This window comes from Lutra lutra, chromosome 14, assembly GCF_902655055.1.
Source record: "Lutra lutra chromosome 14, mLutLut1.2, whole genome shotgun sequence".
NCBI classification, from domain to species: domain Eukaryota; kingdom Metazoa; phylum Chordata; class Mammalia; order Carnivora; family Mustelidae; genus Lutra; species Lutra lutra.
In genome coordinates, this window is record NC_062291.1 from 8,084,556 (window position 1) to 8,091,614 (window position 7,059).

General features: G+C 46.1%; 1 long non-coding RNA gene across 1 annotated transcript in view; it reads right to left on the reverse strand.

The window, feature by feature from the left end:
- LOC125084697 (uncharacterized) overlaps positions 1-5,557 on the reverse strand; it is a 28,358-nt gene extending 22,801 nt beyond the window's left edge. The window contains exons 1-2 of the long non-coding RNA XR_007122674.1: positions 5,409-5,557; positions 2,930-3,079 (exon numbers count right to left, since the gene is read on the reverse strand). This is a non-coding gene — a long non-coding RNA (uncharacterized LOC125084697). The remainder of the gene's footprint in view (positions 1-2,929; positions 3,080-5,408) is intronic.
- Between the last annotated feature and the right edge of the window lie 1,502 nt (positions 5,558-7,059).

The following is a 7,059-nucleotide window of genomic DNA, read 5'->3' on the forward strand; positions in this document are numbered from 1 at the left end:
ACCTAGGCGTGAATGTCTCCTGACATCGTGTGCTCTGGATGCATCAATTGCCTCACCTTAGTGCTGGTTCTGGTGTTTACACTACGTCAAAAACAATTAGTTATTCTTTTCTCAGATGATATGGCCATTTTTCAGTTTGGGGAACAGCAAATCTTAGTGAAAAACAGTAATGAAAGAGTAGTAAAAAGAAAAAAAATCTGGACACTAATGGCCCATTTTGTGATAACAAATTTGCAACCATTTGCTCCAATAAATCAAATTTTATTTTGTATTTATAGATTTTCAATTATACTTCCAAACTCTGACACAACTTCATTTTCTTGGTTTACATATTTATTCATTGCAAGGTATTTATTGAGTTTCTACCTAATGTGTCATTGTGCTAGGCGATTGATTATATATTGGTGAATAAAACAGAAAAGGTGACTGCCCTTTTGGAGTTGACAAGTGAGAGAGAAAAAGACATTTAATATGTATATAACTAAATTAGTAAGTATTTGTCATTGTGGTAAGGACAATAAAAGAAACACGATGCAGGAATGCTTACTCTTATTGGTTCATGTTCGAGAACACAGTCAAGGATCACCTCCAAGACCCTTGGTGATGCAGTGTGGTTGAGGAGAATTCCTGCCAGAAGTCCTAAGACATTTGAGAAAGTAAACTATATAACATCTTTTCTTTCAATATTAAAGATAAAATTGAAATAATTCATGCATGCTTTAAAAATAGGAAGATATTTTTTAAAGTGTGTAGAATAAAAACAAAACACATTTGGCCATACCACAAAGATACTACTAACAAAGTAATTTCTTTCTTTCTAGTTTTGTCTCATGCCACACTTTAGTAAAATTCATAATCTTCTTGACTACTCTTCCTCTGCTCTTGTCATTCTCATTTCTCTTCCTTCTCCTATTCTTCCTTTTAATTCTTACATATTTACGATTTATCTAATTTTAATTTCTTCTCATTTAAAGATATTCTTGGAGGGTAGCCTGGGTGGCTCAGTTGTTGAGTTTCAGCTCAGGTCTTTTACTTTTGGGTCCTGGGATCCTGCCCAGAGTTGGACTCTGAGCTCAGCAGGGCGTCTGTTTGAAGATTCTCTGCCTCTTCCAAACACCCTCCACCACACTCTCTCTAAATAAAAATTATTTAAAAAGAGATGAAAAACCTGAAAAAAAAAAAGGCTACAAAATAAAAATACAAGGAGTGCTACTTAGTGTTTTCCCTAAGCTCTGAAGCTTTGCAGCCCTCTATTATCAGTAAACTTGAGAGGAGTGAGGTTTTTGTGATGGTCTTCTAGGGAAGGGATCCCTTGCCCTGATCCTCAAGTGTACTTCAACTAGCACAAAAGCAGCTCTCCTAAGCAGCAGAAACAGGCCTGCACGTAAGCAGCTCTGGATTGGCGCTGTTTTACTCCCTGAAGGCTTGCAGCGCCAATGGGTGAGATGAGTATCATTGCACCTGGCTTTCTACCCAGGAAATGAAAATTTGCACCCCAGTTCTTCAGTGAGCCCTCACAGAAGGAAAAAAAAAAATCTGAACCACCCAGTCAGACCCAACTCCTATTTCTATGGATTCCTGTGGCACAGACCCACACCATACCTGCGGGGTGTTGGAGGTCTTGCCATGGTTCTGTTTTTTGCTGGACCCCTCCCAGGAAAGTGAATGCCCTACCATGCTGTGATTCAGAGTATAGGGCTACACAGCAGAAAGCCAGGATCTAGCTTCGTGGTTTTCAGCCATTTTTCCCTAACTGATGTCTGGAAACTCTGAGGCGTTCGGACCCCACCTGTTCTTCTTGTGACCCCCAGGATCCTGAGATCATACTGTCACACCTGGGATTCCACCCAGCTCCACCACTTGAACACTTTTAAGCCAGGAGTGTCCCCCCACAGTAGTAGACTCCTAAGTGTTTCAATCACACACTTCGTTGCAGTAGGCACCTTCAGGTAGGTGTCTCCCCTCTGCTGTATCCACAGCCATATCATCTGCACAACTTATTCCCACCCATGCCGCTCGAGCTCTGAAGCTGCCACAGGCACCACACTGGGAGCTAGAGGTAGCTCTGAGGTGGTTCAGGATCTTCTTCTGGGGCTGGTGCTGTAGGTCCAAGAAGAGAAAAGTATCATCACCATGATTGGCTTTTCATGTCCCTCCTAAATAAAGGAAAATTTTCCCACCATTCGGTGTTCCCTGAGTCCATGAAGCAATCCCTGGAAGGTCTCCTCTGATGGCAGGACATGAGCACAGGGATCTGAGAGTACTCATTACTCCTGGAATACCAGTTGATGGAGGCTTGCTTTGTGGGGCCTAAGCTGTTCCCTCCAAAGGTCTATATCAGAAACACCCTGTTCTCCTCACCTCAGCATCTCTCTGGTTCCCCTCCTTCTGCTCCTCCCCCTCCTGCTTGTGCTCTTTTCCCTCTAATAAAGAAATAAAATCCTAAAAAAATAAATAAAAGATTGAGCGTAAAAGTATACATTTGGGCCTTCAAGACCTGGCTGGAAACACCCTCCTGTGTGTTTTTCTTTGTCATCTTTCCTCTTGTGCTGATGGCATCAGAGGTGCATGACAACCCAGGGAGTGAGAATGCCCATGGTGGAGGGACTCTGCGTTCCTGAAAGACCACAGAAAGGATTTCAGTCTCCTAATCTGAAAAGCCCCTCAGCACTATCATGGGGGGAAATCTGTGGCATGCTACCAAATTTGGGGAGTTACTTGATAATTTAGCATAATGTAATATACCTACAACATGTTGAAATCACCAAGTAAACTTCAATAGTTATCAGCCTAAAACCTTTAAAAATGACCAAAGAGGCACCTGGGTTCCTCAGTCAGTAGGATACTTGATCTCCGGGTTAGGAGTTTGAGCCCCACATCAGGCATAGTTAACTTAAAAAACAAAAGAAAAGAAAACAAAAGGACTTACACATGGCCAAAATGAATGAGGCTCAAACAATGGAGCTGGTCGGTGTCGGGATGGATCCTGTCTCCCGTTCATTCAGCCACTGGGCACTGCCCACTCAGATGGTGCCAGTGCTAATCAGCCAACCAGGTTCTCCTTCTACGAGCTCAGGGTCTAGAGGAGAAGATGGAGAAACGAGAAACAAAAATGTGAATGAAAAGAGCAATTGTGCCATAGGAAAAGAGCAAGGGACTACAACTAAGTCCTGAGCTCCACCAGGTGAGGGGTGTGACAAGGCTGTGCTGAGATGACATTGAGAATTCCTGTGGCAGGAAAAGAAGGAGACAGTCCTGCACAAATCTGAGTGTATTTAGGCTTGCAGAGGGCACCAAGCAGCAGAGGATTGGAGGCAGAATTTGATGTTCCCAGAGTGGAGGTTAGAAAGGGGGCCAGGGTGGCCAGAGGAAGAGAGCAGAGATGGAGGTAGGAGGGCCACGGCCCAGGGCAGTTTGACAGTATCAGTGCCATACTCCCAGTGCTATGTGACCACATTTCCCCACACTCAGTGGCTGAACCCACAAACACTGTCTCTTGGTCTCAGGGGGTCAGTAACCAGCAGTGCTCAGCTGGTTGGGGCTTTTGACAACACCAAGAGAGGACCTGCTTCACTGAGAACCTGACTCACTTAGGGGCATTGGCCAGATACAGCCCATCTCAAAGACCTGAGTTCTTCACTCTGTTGTTGACCCACAGTGCTAGGCCATGTGCATATCTCTGTGTCATGGTTCAACGTAAGTGCTTATACTCCAGTGTGAGGATCTGAGAGAGAACATGTGTCAGAGTCAACATGGGGCTAGGCAATGGGCTTTTATAAATAAATCTCAGCAGGGCCTTTGGGTCATGTTGCCATGTTCTGTGGAATGGAAGTGAATCACTAAATCCAGACCACACTCAGGGGAGGGGCTTACAAAAGGATGTATACAGAGGAGTTGGGGAACCAGTAGAGCCCCTGCAGGGAGAAGGTGATGATCCCTGCAGAATCCATGCCTTGCCCAGAATCAAGCTGGTAGGAAGGATTACTAGGCATGAACCCAGTTCTTTGAGTTTCCTCAAAGGTGGGGTCCTGGATGTACCTAGTCATTCACTGGGGGCTCTGGAAAAGGTTGTCTAGAAGGAAGTGGCTATAGACATGGAAACAGTATTGGGCTGAGGGTGATCATTGATATCCTAGATAGGAGACATCTCTTCATGTTCTTGTATGAGGAGGACCCCAGGTCATGGCAACTCAGTGAATGGACCCCTATCAACGTCACACCATTTGGAAAGGAGGTAATGGCTTGCCTCATAGGACAGGCAGTCTCTAGGGGTAAGGGTGGATTCTGACCATCAAGGGCCAAGGCTCCAGTCCCTTCTTTAGGATTTGCATTGAAAATTAGAAGCCTAAGGTCTTCGGAAGCTATTGCCCACCCCTCTGTAGGTGGGGCTGTCATCTTTTGGGACTCCAGGATGTGAGCACTGATGAACACTTGCATGCACACAGGAGCGAGTGTGCATGTGCACACAAAAACACACAAACCAGTCGGGACTGTGGGGTGGGATCTGATTAGAAGCAGATTCAAAGAAGTTGATAAGAGGAAGGAAGTTTGGTTGGAGATATTTCCTACATGTGACACTACTCCTCTAACACCATAGATATTATCCAACCTACGCCTATGGATATCTGGTAGAAGGACATGCTAGAATCATCTGTATTTTACACAGAAGACCATCCCTGCCAGGCACAATGGTTTATCCAGGGTCAAAAACAGGTAAGAATAGAAAGTTGTGTCTGAAACCAGGTGTGTTTCCAAGCTGAGGCCCTGGCTGCACCCAGATCTTCCCTAGGGGCCTGTGGAGAGGGATGTGTTGTTGTCACTACTTACAGATGTGGCCTTGCATGCAGAAAGGGTATGAGGAGATGGCAGACCAGAGCACTGTTTGTGTAGGTGCCAAACAAGGAGTGGACTCCAGTAGGGGATCCCAGGCAGTGATGTCAGTTCCTTGACCACAGACCCCAACAGAACTTGGTACCCCTGCAACCAGGCAACCACATTCTAGTGTAGTCCAGTATCAGAGTTACTTGGCTGGAGACATCTGATATGGAAAGATGTTCTCTTGCTTCTTGCCTACTTCCCGGGGCTCTGGCTCCCAGAAACCCCAGGGGAATGGCGTCTTACATGCTGGGGACTTTGGCTCAAACCTCGACCCCAATGCCTCAGGGCATTTGGCAGGAGGTGCTATAAGGTACTTAATATTGAGCAGACTAGGTGACGCCCACCTCTCTGAACCATCCAAGGGCAGCCCCATTCCTTCCTCTTAAGTTTTAGGGAAAGAGGGCTATGTGTGGTTTCCCGCCCATGGGCTGGGGGAAGTTGAGCACAGTGGATACCCTGGTGATCCCTTCTTGTTCACACCCATGTCATGGTGGGCAGGGTGGAAAGAGGATTCCTAAGGTGACTTTTACCTGTGCCAGAGCACATCCAAGGCCCTGAAGCTGTGCCACGTTTCTCTCTCCTTGGTGGAGGTGTGTGCATACTGGGGTGTGGTGTGTCTGGAATAGAGTTCCCTAGATCTGAAGACCAACAAAGCCATCCAGACCCATCTCTTCCCCAAACTTGCCCTCATGGTCCTGCCCATGCCTTGGATAGAAGCAGAGTCATTGTCCACATATTTATAGGAATATTATTAAAGAGGCTTTAAACCATGTCCCATCCCATTTATCTAGAATCCGTTTGCACTATGCTATGGATTTTCCTAAATCGTGCTCCCAGGTGTCCCCATTGGCCCAATAGCCCTTCCCCAAATTCTGCAAGTCTTGCAAATGATCATGGTGAGTTGGGAGACTTTTATCCAAAGGGACCTCGGGCCCATGGTACTATGTCTCTTGCTCTGCCCTTTTGTTTTGATGGAACACATCTTTGGGGCCCCTCCAGGGTCAGGAATAGGACCTCACTGTACTGCACCCTATTCCTGAAGGCCAGTCATTTATCAAAGCCATTGAGCCCTTTACTGATGCAGGACTTTGATGTGATCCCCTTCTGTCACCAACACACAGTACTGCATCCTACATCCTCCGTGCCCTAATATTCTAGGTCCTCTCACCTAAAACATCTCTGTGTTCTCATCCCAAGAATGGGATATGTTATCAGATATCACAGGATCCATGCCATTCATGCAGAGAGGTGCTATCAATACTCAGCTCACAAGTGACCTGAGATACTATCAAGTTCAGACATCATTTCCTTCAATTCTTTTTATAGATGCCAAGAACATTTTTTTATTTTTCCTTAAAGGTTTACTAATTGATTGATTGATTGACAGATTTGAGAGAGAGGCAGGGGGAGAGTGGGGAGAAGCAGAGGGAGAGAGAATCCTCAAGCAGACACTGCCCTATGTACACAGCCCTATGATGAGCTCAGTCTCAGGACACTGAGACCATGACCTGAACCAAAACCAAGAGCCTTATGTTTAACCCAATGAAACACTGAGTTACCTTATTCTTTTTAGGACTGTGGGCCCTCTTGTCCCACCTCTTGACACAAGTCACTGAGTTCTGGGGGTTCAGTCTGCCCTCCAATCCCCAGCTCTCCTGGTGGCTATAGCACTGACTCATGTCTCCTCTGATTCACCTCATGGTAAAAATGGATCAAACAGGAAGAGAAATGAGACCTCTGTGCTACGGACCAACCGGGCCAACACGCTGGAGACAGAAATAAAACACCTGGTGCCTGCCTTCCTAGGAAGAGATCTTAAGTATGTCTACATGTTCCTGGGTACATACCGAGCCTTTGCCACCATCCAAGATGTGCTGGACCTCTTATTTGCAAGATGAGCACCCTGCCCCTAACTGCCTTGTGTGATTTGGCCAATGCCTCGTTGTGATACCTTGGCATGTCCCCAAACTTCACAAAGCCTCAATTTGCTCCTACCTGGGGCAGAGTTATTATAGGGACTCAGTGGGGTCTTGTAGGGAAAGTGCACATGAGTGTCTGCTCCTGTGGAAAAGTCTGCTAGAGGGCCTGTGGTCAGGAAATTTTAGCATTCTCCTGCTACTCATGATGAAGCCTCTGCCTCATCCTTCACTATCACTATGGTCTTGCGCTGGGCTGTTTTGC